Below are 27,470 nucleotides of genomic sequence, written 5' to 3'. Positions count from 1 at the left end.
CAGTTTTAATTTGTAACTTTCTTTGATATTTCAGCTTTTCAGAGTAGTAAATAAAGGAGTAAAATCCATTTAATATGCACTATATTAATCAACAGGTACTTTTATTTTTTTTTTTTGCAGTACGCAGGCCTCTCACTGTTGTGGCCTCTCCCGTTGCGGAGCACAGGCTCCGGAAGCGCAGGCTCAGCGGCCATGGCTCACGGGCCCAGCCGCTCCACGGCACGTGGGATCTTCCCGGACCGGGGCACGAACCCGTGTCCCCTGCATTGGTAGGCGGACTCTCAACCACTGCGCCACCAGGGAAGCCCTAACAGGTACTTTTAAAGCACTAATTTGCACTGTATTGGGGAATGCAGGAGTAATATGATAACGGTGCCTACTTCCTTGAAGAATACAATAAAACTGAGAACAGAGAAAATACAGAAAATAAATGGCACAAACTCCAAGCTTGTTCTGTAGAAAGGGAGCTCAAGGGAGGGGAGCCTGGACAGAAAAGACTTTGCTATAAATGAGGCCTAAGCTGGGCCTCAAAAGACAGGTAGGGCTCAGTAGGTGATCCTACAAGCATGGAGGATAGACCCTGGAGCTTCAAGAAATTCACAGCAGGGAGAAAGTCCTGATGACAAGAAGAAAGAGACTTTCAGAAGGCACTCGGAAAGGTTAGGCAACGCAAAGCCACATCTCAAAGAGCCATGCACGAATGCACAGCAGAGCCGGGCAGGCTTGCTGCAGAAGCGAGGGAGGGAGCCAGTCCGTTCTAACTGAGATAAATGCACATTAAAATAGCTATAGCAAAGATTAACACAGTATACAGAAACAAATGACTCAAGAAAAGTAGAGGAAAATGACACAGAGGAGACGAAATTTAAGCTGTGGCAAGTACATTTTCAACAGACGCTGTACTCCCACAAAGGCGGAGAGGGGAAGAGGTCTAACCTGTTCCCAGAACGGCCATGTGTTTGAATATGACTAAAATGTGGGATAGGGAAGGGAGTGCTGAAGACAAGACCACTGAGGTGGGACACTGAGGTCAGGTGAGACAAGGCAAACGAGCAACAAGATGAGATCTAGAGTTTAAATGCTGTCAATGTGAAAGATGGACTGGACAGGGGTGAGCCTAGATAAAGAGCGGTGACCCAGAGACCGTTTTAAGAACTCGCAGAGGATGGCGAGGCCCTACAACAGCCTCTACTTTGAAAACCAAGTTATTCCCTAAGAAATTTCACATTCAATTATTATCCCCCCTCCAGTTTCACCCATAATTCCTCAAAGCCTAATTCTCATGTTTTCTTCATTCCTAGCTGCACTTAGGTATCAGATGATACAAATTTATAGATTGCCCTTGGAATTCTGAGCTACCTGGGAAACACACGATCCTCAGAAAACAAATGCCTACCCACACCCTGGGGCTAACTCCAAATACACCTCTAAGATGCTGTGGACAGGCAAGAGGTGTGATCTTAATTGCCCACTTCACTTTTATATTTAAACAGCCAACTGCCAATCAAGAAAAGTCCAGCCTCACTTTTGTCATGGAGTCCACACTAAAGTACAGTGATGTGTCCTTCTACAAGTTCTCATTATGAAAATGCAAGTGGACATGAATTTCTGTGCATAATTTCCACAACTTCAATATGAGTATATGCAAAGCATGACTTATTTATACTAAGAACAAGTTTTTTTTTAAAGTGAGACTAAGGGGTTGGAAAGAAAAAAGACAAGTAATGAGGATGACACAATGGCAATCAGGTTTTTGCCAGGAGCCTTGTTAGAGATCAAAGCAATAAAGGCAAGGAAAACCTAGCTGGATCTAGGTGTCTATTCTGTGTGTGTGTGTGCGTGTGTGCCTGCACAAATAAGAAAATTCTAAGTAGAGGGTTTTCCATCTCAAGCATCCAGAATTCTCTGAATCTCTGAAACCAGGCAGAGCTGTCAACAAATCTGAAATATCAGAAAGAAGTGACATGTAACTGGAGAGCCAGAGGAAACGTGATGCGATTAGAACACCTGTCATCTGAAATAACCCAAAAGAGTTCCTAATCTAAAACTGTAGGGATGGGAATTCCCTGGTGGTCCAGTGGTTAGGACGCATCACTTTTGCTGCTCGCGCCCAGGTTCAATCCCTGGTCAGGGAACTAAGATCCTGCAAGCTGTGCGGCGTGGCCAAAAAGTAAATACAATAAATAAAACTGTAGGGAGGAAGATTGGTCCTAAGCAAGTCAGGAACAGTATGAAAACAGCAGAGCTAGAAAGAGAACTCTATACTAACACAGTGCAGGGGAAAGCCTTGGAAAATCCAACTCGTCCATGTTTTTACTAAGTGAAATCAGTTATATGCAGTTTGTGAGTCACCCAACTTGAATCAAGTGACAGTGGCTACTTTTTTATTCATATGTCCATTACAGACAAGATGCCCAAAGAGAACAGCCTTTCCAAATCAGAAATTCTAGAGCATATTGAGATGCCATTGAAAAAAGGCCAAAAAAGAAACAAGCTTCAATTTAAGAACGAGCTAACTACCCTGGTTAATTTGGAGTTACAAGCAACTCTATAACAGAGACAGACATGGCAAATTGGTCACAAATTTTAAAGGTCCCCACCCCCATTTTTTTTAACCTTCGATCTTCCTTGCCCAGCAAACTTTAATCAGAATGTGTATAATCAGGACTTCCCTGGTGGTGCAGTGGTTAAGAATCCGCCTACCAATGCAGGGGACATGGGTTCAAGCCCTGGTCCAGGAAGATCCCACATGACACGGAGCAACTAAGTCCGTGCGCCACAACTAATGAGCCTGCGCTCTAGAACCTGCGAGCCACAGCTACCGAGCCTGCACACCTAGAGCCTGTGCTCCACAACGAGAAGCCACCACAATGAGAAGGCCGCGCACCGCAACGAAAAGTAACCCCTGCTCGCTGCAACCAGAGAAAGCCCATGTGCAGTAACGAAGACCCACGGCAGCCATACATACATAAGACATAAATAATGTGTATAATCATAAAGCATTTAGGGCTATCTCAACAGTCCCTAGACTAGCAGTAATAACTTGTTAACCTCTAGGAAGTGCTTTCCGTCATGAATATTTTACCAGCAAAGCAGACTCCTGGACTGCTGAGACTCTGCTCAGGAATACAAGCTCAGTGTAGAACATGAGACGTGAACACTGCTTACAGTCTTTATAGCCCCTTAATCTCTTCTAGCTATTCCACAATAACAGTAAATGGTCTGATACGGCAACTTTCTATTAAAGGAGGAAAAATGACTAATAGCAGCTCGCAATTATTAAGTGCCTACCATATGCCAGACTCTGGACTTGATGCTTTTAGATACATTATCTGTACCTCACAACAACTCTTCAAGGCTTCGCTCTCATTTGCAGATGGAAAAACTAAGATTCTAAGAGGTGAGATGATCTACCAAAGACCACAGCTAGTGAATAAGCTGGCCAGAGCTGGGACTCAAGCCCAGGCCCATTGCGCTCCCAAGTCTGTGCTCTTCCCATCACGGCACACGGCCAAAGGACCAGCATGGAACACCCGGTGAGCGACCGGTCCCAGCAGCAGTCATCGAGAGCACAAGCCAGCCCCAGGCCAGCCTGCAGAAGGGAAACAGCAGCAGGCTAACCTGCCATCTAATGGCTCTTGGGATACACTCATGGACGGAATCCCATGTCTTCATGGGCAGGGAAAAGAATCACTTGACAGACAAGCTGGCTGGGAGCTCAGCCCAAAGAGCGTAGGTGGTGACACTGGAGGAGCTCAGCTCTTGTGGCCAGTGGTGCTATCAGAGCTGACTGACCAGAATGCCACAGGTTTGTCCAAATGCACAGAAAACACGAGTGAATCAGCATTTAAAAGCTGTCTGACATGATGAAACCAAGAGAAATTTACTTAACATGGTTAAATGTAAAGTCCTTTTAAAATAAAAACTGAAAAGCATGACATGGGGTGGGGGGTAGAGGTTGCTAGGCCTAAGAAAACTGTTAAAGAAAGAAACAAGTCCAAAGATTTTAGTTACTTATAAGTTTGACATAAAGTTGTATTATGCTGTGACTAATAAGCAAGTAACCCTCAGAATGTGTCATAGATCAACTGCATCTAGGACCACGGGAGATACTAACTCTATTGAAGCCTTCCCTGGGCAGATCAGCTCATGCCAAGCAATATCATATCCTGTTCTGGGGCAGATGAAGAGACTGCCAACCACATGGCACCCAAAGAGGACCAGGGTGACAGAAGGACTTGCCACTTGGAGGAAAAAATAACTAGCTTTGAATATCTCGAAGCTCTTTTATACTATCACGGACAGTGCCCAAGGGAAAAAATGAGAGCCAGTAAGTGAAAAGGACAGATTATCCGTCCTATCTGTGAGCAGAAGATGCAGGAACTTGCTAAAGGTTAGGAACACCAACACCTTCAAGACCCCAAGGCTGGAGGTCCTCTGGAAGCCTGGATGATTCCCTATGAGGGCAACGACAGACAACTTCCCGTTCTGGACAGAAAGACTATATTAAATGATCACCACACTGTTTTATGAATTTCTTCTCAAAGTCTATGTGATATAAAAGGCATGGCTACATTTGGGCTGACATGGAGTCTCAACAAGAAAATAGCAAAGGATTCTGCAACCTTCCAGATGCTTAGTGGGTTGAAACCTACACAATTCTCTGCCCTTCTGGAAGCTCTAGAAAAACAACAATAAAGGACAAAGAAAAGGAAACAACAGCCAAGGAGAATGCCAACAAATTTATGAAAGACAGAAAATGGAGAAACAATTCCGAAAGTCCAACATCCAAGTAACAAAAGTTTTAGAACATATTATAATTCACCACTGATCTCCCTTGTCAAAAAAATGTTTTTTCTCAGAGCATAAAGAAGTGACTCTCCCCCTAAGACCTACATGTGGCACCACGTTGAGTGGTAAAAGATCCTTTAAGACACAGTGTGAAAGCCCGTGGTATCGGAGATTAAAAAAAAAAAAGAGTATCTAAACTCTTCTAGTGAGGAAAAACTTATAAAAGGACTGGAAATCAGAATGACATCAGCTTCCTCAATAGCAATTCTAGAAAAGAACATTTTTAGACCTGGAAGGTCTGAAAGATTTATTCACAGTTTCTTGAGGAAGCTACTGGATGGAGAATGGGCTTCACTAAAGCATGGCAGTAAGCCATGAGAGGAAGACACGGAATCCATGAGACCAGGGATCCAACACACAGAGAAGCAAAGATGACTCCCAGAAGGGGGGACACCTGCAGCTACAGACGAAGTCAAGAGGAACCAGTTTGGAGTAAACCATGAGGCAGAGGGCTCTGGAAAGGATATGTCCAAGGAAGTGTGTTGCCAGATGTATGTTACCGTGTTGAGAAGGATTCTGCAAATTAAGTCAGAGATTTAGGGATTAATTAACCAAAATATACATACTTTTATTACTGATATTAACCAAAGTTGTGCTTTAACTATGTTGGGAGATGTGAGAGGGAAAGAGCTATGCATATAAGAGCTAAACTTTAACCTTCATAATTAGAAGTAAGACAGATTAGAAACTGCTACCTACAGGTATATAATTTAGAAATGCATAAGGAAGTAATAAAGATGAGTAAACAGCTAAGAGATGGAGGTAGCAGCTCCTAGTGAGTAAGTAACTCACTTACTCACTAGGGGCTGGGATGAGGAGGGGATAGGATGGGAAAGATGAAATAGATGATTGTTATTTTTTGTTATAAATCTTGTGATACCATTTGACTTTTTAAACTATGCACCTATGTAAGCTATGTACCTATGTATGATAAAATAAAAAATTATGAAAAGAAAGAAAATATAAAGCAGCACAATCCCTGGCATTTAGGACAGGCTCTATAAATATAAGCACAATCTAAAATCAGGGTATTATAAAAGACTATCTAACAGAAAGACTCTGAGGTGACTACATGCACTTAAGATTCCTACGTACAAAAAACAAAGAAATAGAAAAATCCAACCAACAGCAAAAACCACAATGGTACCTTTTCAGTTTAGGTCCTTTCCCACCCCATTTTTTCTGCCATGGGTGTGTGAAGCAACTCCAGAGACCTAGGATACCTGGGGGTACCATACTGAGATTGCCAAATCTGGTCTGCCACCTTTTTTATAAATACAGGCCCTGAGCGAAGAATGGTTTTTACCTTTTTAACTCTTTGGGGGTGGGGGTGGGGGAGTAGCAAAAGGACGATATTTCGTGACTTGTATAAATTCTACGAAATTCAAATTTCAGTGGCCATCAAGTTTTAACAGAACACAGTCACACCATCCTTTACATTCTGTCTCTGGCTGCTTTTACACTACCAGGGCAGAGTTGAGCAGGTGTCACAAGAGACCACATACGGTGCTATCACTTTGCACTGCAGCTGGGCACTCTCCAAATCGCAGTGACACGGGTATAACTCAACAGTGCTCAGAGTGCCATATGCTGTACTGCAACATTTTATTATTATAAGTGCACACCCAACATGTCAAAACAAGAAAAGAAAATCTGGACTTCAAATGTTGTGTTTTTAAGGTACAAATGGGATGTGAACTATTTTGTTATGAAATTAGATGGCAAAGCACTGTTTATTATGCAATCATACCATCCCTGTGCTAAAATACACTATATGCTGACATTACCTGACTAAGCGGTCATCACAGTATTCCCAACTCACAAGAAAGGAACAGTCAGAAAAGTCAGAAAATGTTAAATGGAGTATCTTATTACAGGAGAACTTCTTCACAAAAATAAAAAAATGAAAACAAAGCTTCAATCAAAGCTGGTTTCTAAGGTCGCCTGTTAGTAAGTTAAAGAAGCCGGGCTTCCCTGGTGGCGCAGTGCTTGAGAGTCCGCGTGCCGATGCAGAGGATACGGGTTCGTGCCCCGGTCCGGGAAGGTCCCACATGCCGCGGAGCGGCTGGGGCCGTGAGCCATGGCCGCTGAGCCTGCGCGTCCAGAGCCTGTGCTCTGCAACGGGAGAGGCCACAACAGTGAAAGGCCCGCGTACCGCAAAAAAAAAAAAAAAAAAAAAAAATTAGTTTTTGAAATCCAGCATCATAACAGAAAAATGGATAATTGTTTTAACTATAAATGAATCTGACGGTCAGATCATAGCTTATCACTGCATACTACTGGACTTCTTATATCTGAACCCTCAACTGAATTCTCCACTCAGTCAGGCAGGTAAGAAACTGAAGAGTTCATACCTATGGGTTAGAACCTATCCCAAGGCAGAGGAAAAGGAAGGGCTGGGCCACATGAGCAAAAACAAACAGACAAAACCATATGAGACAAGGTGCTCAGAGTGAATGACTACTTAAAGGGAATTCTCCCCATCAGGATTTATACAGAATAATATGAAGATAAAAACTGGACAAATCAGAACCTTTCTACAAGAGTTGGTGCTTCACTATGTAAGCAGAAGGGGATGCTGAGGAAGAGTTATTCACAAAGGACTGGAGGTGGGGGAGAGCACAGGCGAAGTGGCTTACTGCCTAGGAAAGATTGGGGCCTGGGGATTAGAAGCAGAGACCTGTTATAACAGAACAACTATAGTATCTCCTGAGACAGTGAAGCCTGAAAGGTAGATGATTAAATGGTTTATGCCCACCTGCTCCTCCAGTTACTATGGAACAAATGAAACTGGATTAAGTATGTGTGCATAGCCCCAAAAAGGTCCTACTGGGCCACTTTCTATTAAGTGCCAATTGACTCAAAAGCCAAATATGCAAAGTAAACCTCTGGTCTTTCACAAAAAAATTCAGTAAAGAGTTGCAAAATGATAGCAATTAAGACTCAAAAGAGTCAGGTGGCTGGCTAGAAGCCAGATGTCCTTTGGCTGGTGTAAAACGAACACAAATCCCTCCCTCTCTCTCTCTCTCTCTCTCTCTCTCTCTCTCTCTCACACACACACACACACACACACACACACACACACACACACACACACACAGCCAGGTGACCTAGAAGCAGTAGCTGGGTCGCTACTAGCAGTCTTTCTCTGGCATGCTACATCAGCTTACTAGGCCTGTCTAGTCCTTAGGGCCCAGCTCAATCCCACCCCAACCCCCATCCTGTGGAAACTGGGAATCCCATGGGTGCTGCAGATTCTACGACATACCAGAGCAAACTACAGAGCCTGTTATTTAACTTCCTAAAAATACCATAGCGCCACGGAGCCAGGTGGTACCTGGCTCAAAGTGATGACGCAGACCAGGTCCACCTAGACTCCAGGGTCTCAAGTCAGAAAACTGCTTTCCTTGATGTAACTCATGAAACTCCTCATAATTTTAGTGACCTTACCTTTCAAACCAAGTTTAAAAATTAAAAGAAATGTTTTCTTTTCTGTGGCTCCTTGCCCATTACAGGTTATCCTGGCAACGGTTGTCTTCCAATTTACTGCATTAGCAGATTAGCAGAATAAAGCGGGATGGTGCACATGAAACAGAAGTTCCCCTATTAAGAAAAAAAGAACAAAAATGACAACGTGTTCTCTTTTGTTCGGATGAGAGCTGCCATTAAAAATACTAGTTCAAGGTCTTCATTCACACACAACTATACCTCAGAGGATTGAAAAGTACTAGCTAACTGAATTTTTTTCTATGTAACAAGAGGAAAAAAGGCACTGTCATCCCTCTACCTAAGCTTTTATCCTACACTAAACAATAACCCAGAAATAGATACACAGTAAGAGCACTATCAGTGGGCAAATAAGAAAAAATACATATGCTTATCTTTGTCTTATGAAAACATCAATGACATTCTTACTCAACACAGGGTTAACTACAAAGGCACCATATTTTACAACACTAAAACAAGTTTTAGAAGTATCTCCCTCTAAATGTCCCCAAGTAGCCCCGTGTAATACCTTTAAACAACCGTAACTTACTAGGAACTATGAGCAGAACATTAAGTTCACTTAAGTACTAGCTGCAGCTGAATCCCGTCTCTAATGTGAATTAACCAGATGCTTCACATGAAAGGACTATAAATTTAAACTGTCTTCCAAGGCACTTCATTTATAACTAAATACTGCAGGAAAAGACACAAACTATGGACAATATACCAACCAGAAATCCTATAAGGGTGCAGTCTACAAGGCATCTCAAAATAAATGCCATTTATTTAATGCCTTTGTTCCACAAAATTCACACTACATTCTGATCAACTCAACATTTTCCCTCAAAATAAATAGAAACAATGCTAACCACTTGCTAAAAGAAACAAAATGAATCAACAAAAACTGTAACAAACCTAGTTTAAAATGAAGAAAATATTTGACTCTAAAAAACATTTTACCAGTGAAATGTTTTCTCAACAAAAACTTAAAAAAGTGTTTAATTGATCACCTAAATTTTTGCTTTAAATCATAAGAACAGATCATGTGCCACCACAGTGTTTAGACATGACCAACTTAGCATGTTAGTGTAAAGAGTACATTTCTAAATGTCATAGGTAATTCTAGTCCCATCACAACCACTCTGTGTTGGGGGTTCCAGACCCCTTTAAAAATCCAATGAAGTTATATACTACACAAAATGCACACGCCTGCGCACACATACATACATTTGACATTTAATCTGAGTAGCTGTAGGATCCTCAACTGATCTACAATCTTTTCTCCCACCAGCCAAGATCACCCACTTCTGGATTTCCCTAGTGGTGCAGTGGTTAAGAATTCACCTACAAAAGCAGGCAACATGGGTTCAAGCCCTGGTCGGGTAAGATCCCACATGCTGCAGAGCAAGGAAGCCCATGCACAACTACTGAGCCTGTGGGCCGCAACTACTGAAGCCCGCATGCTTAGATCCCGCCCTCCGCAACAAGAGAAGCCACCGCAATGAGAAGCCCACGCACTGCAGCAAAGAGCAGCCCCCACTCGCCGCAACTAGAGAAAGCCCGTGTGCAGCAACAAGGACCCAATGCAGCCAAAAAAAAAAAAAAAAAAAAAAAAAAAAAAAAGATTACCCACTTCACCCACTTCCAAGCCAGTCAGTCAATCACAGGCTCCCAGCAGAGTTGTACCAACCTGCCTGCCTCACTGTGCTGCACACTCCCATCCAGGGAAGCCAAAAGATAAGACAGCTGTCAACCCGCTCAGAGCATCACAAATCCAGGTGCTTATTAAGTTGTAACAAGTATGCTGAGACATAACCCACTTTTCTGGAAAAAGGTCTTTGTTTAATTGTTCAGTCTTTTCCCTTAGACTAATTACGGGAAAGAGAGGGTCTATACTATTGATGATAAGAAATTGGTTTTTTCTAAATTGTGAAAATGTGGGAAACAAGATCAAAAGATACAAAACAGAATGAAATGGTATATAAATGCACTACTGGGACTCCTGGGTAAAGAATGTATATTGAAGACACATTGAAATGCCTCTAAAAGTACAGTAAAAGAACTGTTTTGGTTGTTTTGTCTTGCTTTTTAAAGGCATAATCCCAAGAACCAACAAAATTAGGGAGCAAAAGGAATACTAGTTGAAAAAGCTATATAATGAACACTTAGATTCCCAAATCTCATTGCCTTCTTCTGTCCTTCCCAGCCCCATCAGAGGACAGAAGGAAGCCAAAAAGGATGGTGACTCCAGCACAGCTGAGGGTGGGCCTGCCAGTGAAAACAGAGGGACTGTGTGAACTGCAGAAAGAATGCAGAGACAGGCCCCCTCAACTGCCCACCCCATCCCCAGCCAGATTCTCCTATTGGGCTCTGACATTCCCAGCCAGGATGAAAACTGAAAGTGTCTTCTAATCACTGACCTCAAGAAACAAACACCTGAAAATCCTGACACTGGGGACTTCCCAACCAAAGGAGCTCAACTCATCACACTGCTGAAAGGTTCAAAGCCACTGAGCCCCCACCCATGAATGGGGGCTCCAATCAACCACCCTCACTCCAATCTTTTCTTTAAAAGTCTTCATTGTAAACTTGCAGAACAGCTGCAAGAGCAGTACAAGAAGCTCCCACAGAGTCTTCACCTAGGTTCACAACTAATCACTGTGTCACTTTTGCTCTTCCATCCATCTTCTGCAGCCATCATGTCCTTTACCTTTAAATAGCTCGCTGTGTATTTCCTAAGAACAAGGGTATTCTCTTCCACAATGACAAAGTCAGGAATGCAACACATTAACTGTCCCATACAGACTCTACAGTTCACATTCCAATTCTGCCAACTGCTCTACGTCCCTTACGGCAATCCCCCTTCACCTCAATCCAGATCATGGATCACACCTAATGTCATGTTTCCATCTGAAACAGTTCTTCAGCAATTCTGTCTTTCACTGGCATCTTTGAAGAATACAGGGTATAAGTATCTGGCAGTACTACCACAAAAGTGGTAAGTGAGGTTTGTTTTTCCTAGAGTATCACATAAGTAGTAAGATAATGTCTGTGTGTCCCATTATTGGGATTTTGATCACTTGGTTAAGATGATATTTGCCTCATTTCTCCACTGTAAAATAACCAGTTTCCCCTTAGTAATTAACTAGTAAATAATCTGTAGGAAGATATTTTGAGATTATGTTCTTAAAACACTCACCCAATAGTTTTAGCATCCACTGGCAATTCTTGTCTTAATCAACTGTTACTGACAGTTATAAAACGATGTTTATTTTGTAAATCTACTGTTCCTTCTACACTTATCAGTTGACATTATAATTCCAGTAAGGTTATGTTCCCTTTTTCCCATTCATTCATTATCAGTGTGGACTCACGGATTCTTATTTTATTTATTAATATCACCATTCATTCTGATGCTCAAGTTATCCCAGATTTGGCCAGTGGGAACCCCTTCAAGCAGAGGACTGTGTGCTTTCCATGTTTTTTGAGTACTTCCTTATTTCCTTCCATAACAACATGTTCTAGATTAATCTTGTACATTCTCTGCCCCAGCTCTAAAATCACCCATTTCTCCAAGGAGCCCTGGTTCCTTTTAGTGGAGGGTGTGATTTAGAAATGAAGATCTGAGAACTAAGTATGTTCACAGATAGTGAACAAAGCTGAGAAAGAATGGCAATTTCATATGATTCAACTCTATGTGTTGTGTGTGTATATACCCCGACTTTAAATGTGAACGAAAACCACGGGTTCTAATAACATCTCAGGAAAGCCTCTATCATGAAACGTAGAGTGCAAAACAAAACAGAAAAATGCAGGATGGAGTAAAGACTATACAAGAAAAAGAGTACATTAAAAAAATTATCCTCAGAAAGATAAGTTAATGTATCCATCAAATTTAAAAAAAAAAGAGATATTATTTAAAAGGGCACTGAGAATAATTAGCAGACTAATACATTAGGAAAATGACTTCCAACCCAGAAGTCTATACCCAGCCAAACTATCAATCAAGAGTACACAGAAAGTCTCAAAAGACTTACCCTCTCACACCCCCTTCCTCACAGAAAACTACTAGAGACTGTGCTCCACTAAAACAACAGAGAAACAGGAACAGGAAATTCAATGAAGGAGAGAGGCAAAATGAACTCCCCGGGTCCCAGCAGACAATGTGTTCCCAGCAGGGAGGACAAGCCGTCCAGTCTGGAGCAGATAAAAATTTCTTCAAAAAGATAAAGCTGATGGAATACCTGAACATGTAACTGGTGAAAAGTGTGAGGCTAAATTAGTGACTGATACATTAAAAAAAAAAAAAAGTTGACACAACATTTCCAAGGAATACCAGAAGTTGTTTAGGAAAAGTATTTATAATTTACTACTTGACATTATAAATAGCATCCCAAGTAATAATGGATAAATATTGATTTAATAAAAATTGCAATAAAACTGTATTGGAAAGATGGGGAAGACAGAATGTGGGGAAGAGGGTGCAGTGAGGGAAAAAGAGTAAGTTAATCCTTATCTTCCATATCTTTTCAGAAAGGGAAATCAATAGATGTGCTTAAAACTAAAAAAATCAGCAAGCATGCATGTAATTATGAACTCTTCCAGTATGCTCTTCACACATATGGAGGTAAATATGTGTTTTTTAACTGGCTAAAAGAGTTCTAAGTAATATAGTCGCCTTCAGGGAAGGGGGAAAGAGGGAAGGGTGGCTAAAAAGTGCTGTTATCTTATCCAACCTCCTAAAGCTAGCTCACTCTTAAATGGAGATATGCAAAACTGACAAAAATTTTTTTCAAATAAAATTTTAAGAAGAATGCTAGACTGGGAAGGAGTATTAAATGTTGAGACCAGAGAACTATAACATCAGCTACTCATTAGTTGTGTGACCTAAGGCAAGTCATTTGACCTGAGTATCCATTTCTTCATCTACAAAATAAAGGAGCTGGACTAAGTTAACTCTAAACTTTCTTCCTCTTTCAATAAATTTATGAATCTAATATAAAAATAAAGTAATCAAAGCTTTAAATATGGTGCCAGTGGCCATGGACAAGGGCAAATTAAATTACAGAAAGAATGAAGCAGGACTTGGTGAAATAATAAATGGAGAGAGAAGTAAAATGGAAAAAAATAATTCTGCTTTAAGCCTGTGGGTCCCAAGAGGGTGCTGATGGTGAAGGAGAAACGAGAAAAGCACTGTTTTAGAAATGAAGACAAAAGAGTTCCTGATCCTGGCCTGGAACGAACTGAACTGACAGTATCCAGACAAACTATGACATGAGCCCACCGGAAAAAACCTACCTAAGCTGGAAACAAATGTTTGTGTTAAAAGTTAAAACATACAGATGATGGTGGAATCCATAAGGATGATGAAAAGTTCTTCCCAAAGAATACAGAAACTGAAAAAGGAGGAATTCTCCCGTCGTATTTAATTACTAGGAAACCATAAGTTTTACATCATGATTAAAGGACAAAAATGAGAAAGGGGCATGGCTAGAGAGCAGACTATTGAAAGGCAGTGGGAGCAACAGCACAATGTCATACAAGCTAAAGGAGGAAAAATACAGATTTGCTAATAAAGAATATAATACATAGCTTACTAGTTGACGTCACAGTGCATTCGGGCTGCTATAACAGAATACCATATATTGGATGACTTAACAAACAACAAAAATTTACTTCTCACACTGCTATAAACTAGGAAGTCCAAGATCACAGCATCTGTAGTGTCTGGTGAGGACCCCCTTCCTGGTTCATAGACCACAGCCCTTTCTGTGTCCTCACACGGCAGAAAGGGATGAGGGAACTCTCTGGGATCACCAATCCCAATCATTAGGGCTCCACTCTCACACCTCAGCACCCCCCAAAGGCCTCACTTCCCAACACCATCACACTGAGGATTAGGTTTCAACATATGAATGTTAGAGGGGAGACAAACATTCAGTCTATAGCAGTTGATATCATTAGGTTATTCTTTCAGAGGAAATGGATCCAGAGGGGGCCCCTCAAAAAAGGAAAACAAGATTTTTTTTAAAGATAATATACTTTTACTTTTGTATTTATTTTTGCCAATCATTCCTTAAAGGAGCCACATCTTCCTCAATAGGCATATAACATAACTCTATCAAAAAGGGTCTCCTCTTTCCAATACTACTGATCTTGATTAAGGCCAATGAAGAGAATGTAAGAACATAATTATAAAAATATCAGTCAAGAATGAGGGCTGGTTTAGCCTAAAACAGCAAAGGAACAGATTCTCAGCTAAAGAGTATCTAAATATGTACTTGCTTAGTCACAGAACTCAAGAATAGCAAGAATGAATATCTACCCTTACAAACCCTTTGTGCCAGCATTATACACATGCTTCTCAAACCTCTTAGGTATTATTCCTATTTTATCACTGAGAATAATAAGAAAGGACACTCCAAATAACCCTTAATGAACCCTCAATTTATTTATTTTTTAAAAACTCACTTTGGGGAAAAAGGAATAATAACCTGCTCCCTATGCTCTCATATGACTTTTTACCATAAATTCCATGATACTCTTCACAAATGCAAATTCACAAGAGGAAGCCGTAGCTATTACATAACATTCAAGAAAATATTTTCTCCTTGTGTCACATATCATACACAAACAACTAAAGACAACCTCTCAGTTACAGACAGGTGATACAGCCTAGAGCCTGGACCCACAAAAGCAAGCAAGTCTACTCTTATTAACATCAGGGAGCCCTAAGGCAGGCGAGCTCAATCAGAGTTATCATTTTAATGTGGATCTCAATGATCCTATCTCTGCAAAGGAGCTCACAAATGCTCTCCAAAACACCCAAGTCTAAAGAGATGCAAGATAATGAGATGGGAAGATACTCCATCTCTATGAGGTCTTGCTCACCATTTTATCCTCAATGCCTAGCACACTGCAACTTAAAAAAAAAAAAAAAACCCATATTTTGACCACAAAAATCATCAAAAATGAGCACACAACCACTCATAATTGGGAGAAACAAACTAAGTAAGTAACATCATTTGGATGACTTCAGAGGCATCTTTCAATATATATGTATGTATTTTATATATATATATATACACATAGATACACACATATATGTAACTATCAGCTAATTTCAGAACCAATCAATTTAATACAAGCTGTGGCAAGAATACAGGCTTCTAAAGCATTAATCAAAAATTACTGTGACAAGAATGCAAAAAGACTGCTTTTTAAAGTATAAAACACCCAAGGTAAATCCATACTACCACCTTTTAAAAGCAAAATCAAGTACGTAAAGGACTAAGTAAAAACTTTGGCACCTGACTGGATTACGTCATCGTCCGGCTATGCACCCTAATGGACACTCAAATCACTGCCATCGTACATGAAAGCCAAACCAATCTAAGTCGCTATTAAAATCGAGCCAAATCATAAATTAGTAAATTAGCATCCAAAGTAAAGCCCAGAAATCCAACGCTGCCTCTTACAACAACAACAGTGTGCAGAGATGTATAGCAATGGTACAAAAGACTACATGATTCCAATCGCCAAAGCTATACTTAGCTGGCTCAGCCATGGTTACACATCAAGCTTAATTTGATGTAAAAACTTCCATAATCCTGAGTACAAAAGCAAGAAAGACATCAAACTTTTTGTAGGGCATCTTAGTAACCAAGTGATTAATATGTGAAATAGAAGTACAGAGACTGGAAAACATGCTAAGCAGCATGAAGATGAATGAATGTATCACTGAAAATTCAACCCAAGGATGGGATTTTCAACTGGCAAACCAAGATACCTGACAGATGGAAAAGGAAAAGCCCTTCTTCATATAGGCTCTTGGTTACTATCCTAAAGAACAGATGAAATATGAACCAAGAAAGGGCCCAAGTCACAACTGGTTATAGCACTGCCACAAGCTCTGAGTGATTTTTTTCCTCCTACGTTTAAACACAAACCTGATTTCTAGCTGGCAATTCTAATCATACTCATAACTCTTGGTGCCCACCACTAAAACTTCTAAAGTTATCAAAAAAAACTGTTTTAAGGGGAATGCTCTAGACCTACACTGTACAATACAGTAAGCCACCTGCCACACACAGCCACTGAGCACCTGCAATGTGGCTAGTAAGACTAAGGAACTAAATTTTCAATTTTCTTTTAACTTAAATAGCCACGCTGACAAACAAAGAATACCATTTTACTGGGCAGCACTGCTCCGACTCACATTAAAAACTAAGCACAGGATAAATGTTTATGGTCTACAATTTTGAATAAGTTTACATCTCTAGGCTTCAACTTTCTCAACCAAAAAATATAAAGAGAGTTCCATTAGATTGTCTCCATGACTAAAAATAAACTAGTGCAGCATATAAATGAAAAGTCTCGGGACTTCCCTGGCAGTCCAGTGGCTAAGACCCTGTGCTCCCAATGCAGGGGGCCTGGGTTTTATCCCTGGTCAGGGAACTAGATCCCTGACCACATGCCACAACTAAAGAGATCACACATGAGGCAACAAAGATCCCACGTGCCACAACTAGGACCCGAAGGGAAAAAAAAGCCTTCATTAAAACTGCTGCAGTGTAATTAAAGCTACACACCCCGGGCTTCCCTGGTAGCACAATGGTTGGGAATCTGCCTGCCAATGCAGGGGACACGGGTTCGAGCCCTGGTCCAGGAGGATCCCACATGCCACGGAGTAACTTAGCCCGTGCACCACAACTACTGAGCCTGCGCTCTAGAGCCCACGTGCCACAACTAGTGAAGCCCACACACCTAGAGCCCGTGCTCCGCAACAAGAGAGGCCACCGTAATGAGAAGCCCACGCACCGCAACGAAGAGTGGCTCCCGCTCGCCGCAACTAGAGAAAGCCTGTGCATAGCAACCAATACTCAACGCGGCCAAAAAATAAATACATAAAAATCTTTCCAAAAAAATAAAACCACACACCCACCTCAAAGTTATGGCAGGTTACCTCACCCTGATGATACAAGGGTATCATATTACTCCTCACTTCACCAAATTTAATGGGGAAGACCAAGAGAGCATGCATTCAGTTCAGTCAACCTTTGGGCAAGTAAACTCATCTCTCTGAGCTTGTTTTCATATCTGTAAAATGAGATGATTAGACTAAACGATCATTTAAGATGCTTCAAACTCTCAACTACTTCTTCCTGTGGCTCTAAGAAGAAATGTAAGTGAAACCAGGATACTCTTAAGAAATGAAGAAAAAGGAATCAATGAATAACCACAGACTCAAACTCCTAAATGAAATTAATTAAATTTAAACAAGATCTTAAAGTAGAGAGTCCCAATGACAGAGAATTTAAAGTTATATTGGGTTGGCCAAAAAGTTTGTTCGGTTTTAAGTAAATATAAAAGATACATTTTTCATTTTCACGAAGAACTTTATTGAACAACATATTCACTAACCGAACTTTCTGGCCAACGCACTACGGTATCAATGTACTCTGCTGGGAGACTGATTTGGTGTATTAGGGTGTACCCAGTTTTCGTTTTTGCTTTAAGTCCATATGTGAACACGCTGCTTTCTCCAAAGCAGGAAGATCAGTAAAACCGGGTTAACGTAGGTGGCAGGAGAACATATAGCACACAGAGGTTTGTACTGTCCCTTCCCTCACAGAAGGTAGACAAAGGAAGTCTTCCTCCTCCATCAGGCAGCTGTAGTATAATCGCCATTGCTACATCCAGCTTTCTCAGACAACATCAGATGCTCGCTTACTTTATCAATGATCCAAACCAAGTAAAATGATGCTCTCACGATAGGAACTATGGTTATTTTTAGATGCAATAAGGCAAACTGGAGTGTGAATTCATCCATGAAGCTGGTAAGATATGTTATACCCATCTTTCCTGTGGTATACAACTCAGAACATATATAAAACAGGACAGGATCCTTTAAAAAGAACCCTAACAGGTATCTGGAGATGGGAATATAGACTAATAATTCATGTGAAGTGTGTTAAAAGGCAGAAAGTCAAGAGAGAATGACAGGCTTAACATCGCTCTTCAAAGGCATATTTTCACATACCTTCTGTGCCTATACCAGACCCACTGATATTTTTTTCAATCTTTTAAAATGGGGGCAAAGAATCACTCTCAAAGTCCCTGGTTTATAGCATGGTAGAAAAAACAAAACCAAATTCTACCTTTTGAAGAATAAAATGTTTTAGCGAGACTTCCCTGGTGGCACAGTGGTTAAAAATCGCAGGTTCGCAGGTTCGAGCCCTGGTCTGGGCAGATTCCACATGCCGCAGAACAACTAAGCCCATGTACCACAACTACTGAGCCTGTGTGTCCTAGAGCCCGTGAGCCACAACTACTGAGCCTGCGTACCAAAACTACTGAAGCCCGCACACCTAGAGCCCGCGCTCCGCAACAAGAGAAGCCACCGCAATGAAAAGCTCATGCACCACAACGAAGAGTAGCCCCCACTCGCCACAACTAGAGAAAGCCCGCGCACAGCAGCGAAAACCCAACGCAGCCAAAAAATAAAAAAAAAGTTTTAGCTGATACTGACTTTCCTTTACATTACAGTTGATTTAATCAGGCCACCACTGATGGACCATTTAGTTTTCAATTTTCACTATCACCAAAAAATGCCAGGGTTCCCAGAAGTGGAACTGCTGGATTAAATAATGTTCATTTCTAATTAGCTGCACAATAGCCATTGGAGGTCATGGCTATCCACATTCCCACCACCAATGGAAGTATGTATGCCTGGTTCTTCACACCCTTGCCCAACAACGTCTTTTTCTCTTAAGAGCACTGTTCATGTCTAAGAGCCATTTATACTTCACTTTTCTGCCAACTGTCTGTTTATATCCTTTGTTCATTTTTCTACTGGGCCTGTCTTCTCAATGGTTTGTAGTGGTTATTTAAAAGTAAGAAAAGGAGCCCTTTGTCTCAAAGCATTCCCTCTTCAGCTCATTCCAATCTGTACCACTCAACTGAAACTGCCTTTTTAAGTCACCAGTGACCTCCAGATGGGGCTAAATCTAAGTGAAACTCTTCTGTCCTCCTCTCAACCTCGCTCTCAGGAGCATTCAGTACTGTTCACCAGGAGACCCTCCTTACTGGCACCTTCTCCTCACTTGGCTTCTTTGAGATCACACCCACCTTGTTTTCTCACTGGCCACCTCTCAGTCTCCTCCGAGGCAGAGGTTCCCACAGGGTTCAGACTGTGGACACTACCTAGGTACACTCTCCCCAGCTGACTACAGTGGCTGGGGTGTCCACTTCCATGTCTTCTACTCACCCTGTTGCCGAAGCAACCAAAACAAGGCCTGGGGAGACTTCAAAAAAAACAAAAAATGGTTTTGTTGAATAAATGAAGCCGTTTCCACAGGTTTTTAAATATACCTCTGTAAACACAGTTGAGATTCAAATTTATAAAACCAACTAAGGCCATCTCTGCACTTCAAACACAGGTACTCAACTATTAGCAGACATTTCCCCTTGGATGTCTTGCAAGCACATTAAATTTAGTATCTCCTAAACGGGTTTTTGCTCTCTATCATACACTGACCAGCAACCAAACCTTTTCCTCACTAAGTTCTCCCTGTCCCAGAAAAGGCACACCCCAGTTGTAAAAGACAGAGTCTGGCTCCTCTTTTCCCTTCCAATATCCAATTCATCAAAATTTTGTCAACTCCGTCTTCTGAGTATCTCCCCTTCTTCATCTTCCTCTGCCACCACCCGGAGGACAAAAACAGCTTCCTACTTCATCTCCTTGCATCTCCTCTGGCCCTTTAAGCCACCGTTTACTTGTGTTCCTATTCAGTGTCCTCTGCCACTCCACATGAGCAATAATAACAGTGGTGATAATCGGATCTATGCGGTCCACTGTGGTAGCCATATAAGGCTTTAAGCACATGAAACATAGCTAGTTCGAACTGAGAAGTACGTACGTGTAAAATATACACTTGACTTCAAAGACAGTACAAAAGAAAGAAGTGAAAATATCTCATTAATAATTTTATATGACATGCTGAACTGACAATATTTTGTATTACTGGGTTAAATAAAATACATTAAAATTAATTTTACCTGTTTCCTTTTCATAAGGCCACTAGAAAATTTATGATTACATATGTAGCTTGCACTGTATCTCTATTGAGACACTGTCCTGATTCACTGAGGGCACCAGCATGCCATCTTTTTAAACCACATGTGACCAAAGCATTGAAAGCACCAGGCCTGGCACTGGGCAGGCACCCAGATATTTGCTGAAAGAATTATGGTCAACAATTGGTATCCTTTATGTACACTCATTTAAAAACAAAACACTGAAAATTTAGCTCTTACTTGAAGTTGAACCATACTTTTAAAGTACAATTTGGGCTTCCCTGGAGGCGCAATGGTTAGGAATCCGCCTGCCAATACAGGGCACATGGGTTTGAGCCCTGGTCCGGGATAATCCCACATGCCGTAGAGCAACGAAGGCCGTGCGCCACAACTACTGAGCCTGCGCTCTAGAGCCCGTGAGCCACAACTACTGAAGCCCGTGCGCCTAGAGCCCGTGCTCCACAACAAGAGAAGCCCGTGCTCCACAACAAGAGAAGCCTGCGCACCACAACAAAGAGTAGCCCCTGCGCGCAGCAACGAAGGCCCAACACAGCCAAAAATAAATGATAATAAATAAAATAAATTTTAAAAAATAAATGAAATACTATGTGTATTAAAACAACTTTTTTTTTTTAAATTCAACAAATGTATACTGAGACCTGCTCTGCAGAGCATACCAAAGCCAGGTGTCCTGACTTCTAGCTGGTACCGCGGCAGGGTCACTGCACCCAGTCACCCTTTCATTAAGGAAACCCATGACATGGAGTCAGAGAAAGGCCTTCTTTGTTTTTCATAGTTTGCATTCTTACAATAAATCATTTGAATTTATACAAATAATACACAAATACATTCTTCTAAACTATTGTAACAATACAGACAAAGTGACAATCTCCTTCTACCTACCCAGCTCGTTCCAATCACAGTAATCAGTTTCAGAACTGTTAAGAAAACAACTAAGTTGAAACTTTACACATACATGAATTCTAAGAAATACTTTGTCTACTTCTCTAACATTCATCCTAATTACGTCATTAATTTTTGTAATTTTTCGGTGCTAAATTTTCTGCTAGAAGGGAAAGTCAGAAACTGGGGAAGACTGGAAATTTAAGGTGGCCTAAAAAGATTTTGAGTCATCAACCCTTAAAACTTAGTCATCACAACTCAAAAAATCAGCCATGAGAGAAGGAAAGCTAGTGGACAGTATAAGGAGGGGAAAAAAAAAAGTAGACGGTTAACATGGAAAGTCTAATTAATAAGATTTAGGTAGTGATCATCTTGTAATGTATTTAAATATCCAATCACTATGCTGTACACCTGAAATTAACATAATATTGTTGTACCAACAATATGTCAAGTGAAAAAACAAAACAAAAAACCTGGGAGGTGGGGCTTTGCAAAAAGTATCACACCACCTTATGTTATGCCCTGCAACATTTAAACTACCTGAGAGGGTGTGGTATCTTCAAGAGGGCAAGGCTTACAGTCAGTGTGGGGTCTTCTAAAGAAACAAAAAATGCACTCTCAGATGGCCTCACAAACACACAGAGTACATTTCAAAACAAACATTATTACATTTTAAGTCTAGAACTATAATCTGAATGGATTTCAATGTGATTTAGGTTGGAAGCCCTTTAAAAATTTCAATTTGGGTCCACATTCAACCTCCAGAGACAGATCACAACCAAAGAAGACACATGAGCGAGACTGCAGGAAAGGTTACGCCCAAACAGAGAAACTTACAACTACCTGCTTACAAGGCAGAGGACACTGTGGGGATACTACAAGACAAAAAAAATCGAGGTCTTCCAGATGGCAAGTGAGGTAGGGGGAATTGTTTTAACTGGTAGACCTTATTCGGATCCTGATTTGCCAAAATTAGAAAACTGTATATATAAAAATTATCACATTTGAGACAATTGGAAATTTCAACTCCGACTAGGTACTAGATAGTATCAAGCAACTGCTTTGTGGGAGTTTTATTTAGATGTTATAGTTCTGTGGTTATGTTATGGTTAAAACAAAAAAAAGTTTATTTTTGAAAGATCTATACTGACATATTTACAGAAGAAACAAGATAATTATTTTGAGATTTTCTTCAAAGTAGTATGTAAGGGGCTAGCCATAAAGGAAAAATTAATCAACTGAATTACATTAACTCCTCTTCCTCCAGAGACACAATGACAACCCACAGAGTAGGCAAAGACATTCACCATGTTTGTTATCTCCTGAAAGATTCATATCCAGAATAAAAGAAACCCTACCAAAAAAAAAAAAAAAAAAGAAACCCTACCAATTGTTGTGTTTGAAAATATGTCCACGGGCTTCCCTGGTGACGCAGTGGTTGAGAGTCTGCCTGCCAATGCAGGGGACACGGGTTCGTGCCCCGGTCCGGGAAGATCCCACATGCCGTGGAGCGGCTGGGCCCATGAGCCATGGCCGCTGTTAAATGCACTGAGACTTTTGAGGTTGTGTCATAAAAATGATAGCTTCCACTTGGTGCTATTTCTCTCAAATCACTCTCTCAGGGGAAAGTCAGTCACCATGTCCTGGGGACAGGACACTTCGGCAATCCTGTCAAAGGCCTACATGAAAAGGAACTGTGGCCTCCCACCGACAGCCAGGACTAACTTGCCAGGCATGTGAATGAGCCACCTTAGGAAGGATCCTCCAACTCCAGTCAAGCCTTCAGAGGCTGATAACATCCAAGCCAAATGGCCCAGCCAAGTCACTCCCAAGTTCCTAACCCACAAAAACTATGAGATATTAAATGTTTACTGGTGTTATAAACCACTAAGTTTGGGGATAATTGCTATGAAGCAACAGAGAGTTAATACGATAAAACAGATAATGCAACAGACAAAAGAAAAGGAGACAAATATTACTCTTCGTTAAAAAAGAATAACTAGGGGGCTGGGGAAGGGAAGGATTGAGAGTTTGGGATTAGCAGATGCAAAATATTGTATATAAGATGGATAAACAACAAGGTCCTACCGTATAGCACAGGGAACTATATTCAATAACCTGTGATAAACCATAATGGAAAAGAATATTAAAAAGAATGTATATATTGGGATTTCTCTGGCGGTCCAGTGGTTAAGACTCCGTGCTCCCACTGCAGGGGGCACAGGTTCAATCCCCGGTAGGGGAACTAAGTAAGATCCCACATGCCGTGTGGCATGGCCAAAAATAAATAAATGAATGATGAATGAATGAATGAAAACAAAAGAAAAAGAATGTGTGTGTGTATGGGTATATATGTATGTATAACTGAGTCACTTTGTTGTGCAGCAGAAATTAACACAGCACTGTAAATCAACTATAGTTCAATAAAATTTTTAAAAGATAAAAATGAAAAAGGATAACTAAACAACCAAAAAAAGCATGAAAAGGTGCTTGACTTCACTAGTGCAAATTAAAACTACTGTAAGGTATCACTACACAGCTAGGGGTGTAGCTAAAATGAAAAGCATGAAAGAAAGATATGAGCTATTAATGATAGTATGGAGTAAGCGGAACGTCACACACTGCTGGGGAAAGTGTAATCTGGGACAGCCACTTTAGTAGATGCAGCCACAGTTTTCCAAAATGGAATATATGCACACCTCTACGACCTAGCAATTTCACTTCTAGGTATATCCCCAACAATCTCACACACAATGTCAAGAGAAAAACTCAGACACAAGTGAACATACCATAAGATTCTATTTATTTAAGGAACAAAACTTAATGCAGTTAAGTATCAGGATACTGGCTGCCCTCGGCAGAGAGGAGGGTATGACTGAAAGGGGACAAAGGAGATACCCGGGACCCAATTACCCAGGTGGGTTTCAGACTGTGAAAATTTCATTTATGATGTGTACTCTTCTATATTTCTATTACAATTCAATAGAGTTTTAAAATAGTAACAATCCAGGAGAGAAGTGGGGGTTGAAGGAGTAAGTAGGGCAGGACTGGCCTTGGGTTTATGGTTGTTGGAGCTGAGTACGTGAGGGTTCATTACACTATTCTATATTTGTGTTAAAATTTTCCCCTAATAAAAAAGATTTTAAATATACATTAATATAAAACTGGCTGGAACTGCTGATAAAAGCATAAACTGGGGTAATTTTTCTGGCCATAGATATCAAAGGGTGTTAAAAATCTATACATTCCTTGACCCAATTACTCTGCTTTAATGAGTTCATACTAAGATATTTATCCTGAGTAAAAAAGTCTTATATATAACAATGTCCAAAGAGTTTATAACAGAAAAAAAAAAGAGAAATGTCTAAATATAGAGGTCACAGGACACTGTGGGGACCACCACAGGATAAACAATCCAGGTCATCCACAAACACAAGGAACCTGAATAACAATGATTTTATCTGCACCAAGGTTCTTTTATCTATCCATTGAAATATAGTCATTAACAAAGATGTGATCCACATCATTATGGCACCAAAAACATGCAAATTAAAACAACTGGGCACAACTACACACCAATTAGAATGGCCAAAGTCCAAAACACTGACACCAAATGCTGGTGAGGATCTGTAGAGTGAAAGGAACTTTCAATCACTGCTGATGAAAGTGCAAAATGGTACAGGCATTTGGAAGACAGTTTAGCGGTTTCTTACAAAACTAAACATATTCTTACCATACAATCCAGCAATCGGCTCCTTGGTATCTACCCAAGGAAGTTGAAAACTTATGATCACACAAAAACCTGCACACAGATGTTTATGGCAGCTTTATCCAAACTTGCCAATACTTGGAAGCAACCAACATGTCCTTCAGTAGGTGAGTGAATAGACTTTTCCCCTCCCCTCATGTTTCTGGGAGGGGGAAAAAGAACATTTTCTTTGCTTTTCTTTTCTTTTTTGAAATATATCAGGACATTCCGTTCTTAACAAAGCTCACCTTTAAAAAAAAAACTATTTTACCAGAGCCTAACCCACTGAGGTTTTACCAGAACCTAACCTACCTGGAGGAAGGGAAATATCCAACTCCAGCCCCCTCTAACCTTCCGCATGAGGAAAGGGAAGTACACAACTCCAGGCCACTCTAGCCATCCTGTACCACCTAAGAAAAGGAAAAAAGCAGAGAAGCACTGGTGAAGTTCACAGTTCAGGGGCACAGGCTCACCAAAAGACTGAGACTGAATCACAGCACTACAGAACATTTCCCCTCCCCAGACAATTTACCACTACATTTCCAAAGGTCTATTCTTCACAGTTCCTTTTACCAGTGCATCATGTCTGCCTTTCAAAAAAGATTACGAAGCATACTAAAAAGACAAAAAACAGTTTGAAGAGATTGAACAAGCATCAGAACCAGTCATGTATGCCAGAGATGCTGGAATTATCAAACCAGGAAAGCTAACAGCTTTAATGGAAAAGGCAGACAACATGCAATAACGGATAAAATAATGCAAATAGATAAAAATTCTAAGAAAGAATCAAAAAGAAATGCTACAGACCAAAAATACTGTAACAGAAATGAAGAATGCCTCTGATAGGCCCATTAGTAGACTGGACATAGCTGAGGAAAGAAACTCTGCGCCTGAAGATATGACACTAGAAACTTCCAAAATGGAAAAGCAAAGAGGAATAAAATGGGGGCGGGGGGGCAGTGTGCAAAATATCCAAGAGCTGTGGAACAACTACAAAAGGTATACCATACATGCAATGGGAATACCGGAAGGAAAAGAGAAAAGGAAGAGAAACAATATTTGAAGCAATAATGACTGGGAATTTCCCCCAAATTAATGTCGGACACCAAACCACAGATCCAGGAATCTCAGGGAACACCAAGCAGGATAAATGCAAAACAACAAAAACAAAAACCTACACCCGGGCATATCATATATTGTCTACAAGAAACTCACTTGAAATTCAGAGACACATATAGATTAATAGTAAAGGGATAGAGCTAGACCATACTAACACTAATTAAAACAAACTGAGAGTGGCTATATTAATTTTAGACAGAGAAGACTTCAGAGCAAAGAAAGTTGTCAGTGATAAGAAGAGTTATTACAAAATGAAAAGGGGGTCAATACTCCAAGAAGACATAACAATCCTTAATGTTATGCAGTTAACAACAGCATCAAAATACAAGTCAAAAAAGGATAAAACTGCAAGGAGAAATAGATGAATTTACTATTATAACTGGGGACTTTAACACTCCTCTATCAGAAATAGACAAATCCAGCAAGCAGAAAATCAATAAGGACATAACTGAACTCAACAGCACCATCAATCAACCATATATAATTGACATGTATGGACTAATTCATCCAGCAGTAGCAAATCACACATTCTTCTCAAACACACATGGAACACGCACCAAGACATTCTATGAAATACACCTTAACAAATTGAGAACAGAAATCATACAATGTCTGCCCTTAGACCACAATGCAATTAAACTAGAAATCAGTAACAGAAAGATAGCTGGAAAAACCCAAAGTACTTTAAGATTACACATTACATTTCTAAATAACACATGGATCAAACACAAAAAAATCTCAAGAGAAACTTTAAAAACGTCTGAATAAAATGAAAATACAACTTACTAAACTTTGGGGGATGCAGCAAAAACAGTGCTTAGATTAAAATTTATAGAATTGAAAGCATATATCAGAAGACATCTAAAATCAATAATCTAAGCTTTCACCTTAGAAAACTAGATAAAGAAGAGCAAATTAATTCCAAACTATGCAGAAAATTGAAATAATAAAAATTAGAGCATAAAAGAATTTTAAAACAAGAAATCAGTAGAGGAAGTCAACAAAACCAAAAGCTGATTCTTAAAAAAAAACAAACAAACAATAAAACTCATAAGACTTTTTCCAGACTAAGGAAGAAAGAAGACCTAAACTGCTAATATCAGAAATGAAAGAGGGGAAGCACTACAGATCCCATATACAATAAAAGGATAATAAAAGAATATTATGAACAACTCTATAGCCACAGATTCGATAACCTAGATGAAATGGACCAACTCCTTGACAGATACAATCTGTCACAACTCACATAAGAATAGACAGTTTGAATAGGTCTACGTCTATTAAA

General features: G+C 40.3%; 1 protein-coding gene across 10 annotated transcripts in view; it reads right to left on the bottom strand.

Moving 5' to 3' along the window:
- The window catches only part of PPP6R3 (protein phosphatase 6 regulatory subunit 3), a 126,619-nt gene that overhangs the window by 79,541 nt on the left and 19,608 nt on the right, over window positions 1-27,470 (bottom strand). For 3 of the 10 annotated variants that reach the window (XM_082845390.1, XM_082845388.1, XM_082845389.1), the window contains one exon: window positions 8,302-8,454. The gene's annotated coding sequence lies outside the window, so the exon portion shown is untranslated. Of the gene's footprint in view, window positions 1-8,301; window positions 8,455-25,378; window positions 25,796-27,470 lie in introns of those variants that run through there. The other 7 variants (XM_082845386.1, XM_082845387.1, XM_082845392.1 and 4 more) reach the window with 4 other exon arrangements.

This window comes from Leucopleurus acutus (assembly GCF_964270905.1).
Source record: "Leucopleurus acutus genome assembly, chromosome: 8".
Classification (NCBI taxonomy): domain Eukaryota; kingdom Metazoa; phylum Chordata; class Mammalia; order Artiodactyla; family Delphinidae; genus Leucopleurus; species Leucopleurus acutus.
This window is presented reverse-complemented; position numbering and strand designations above follow the sequence as displayed.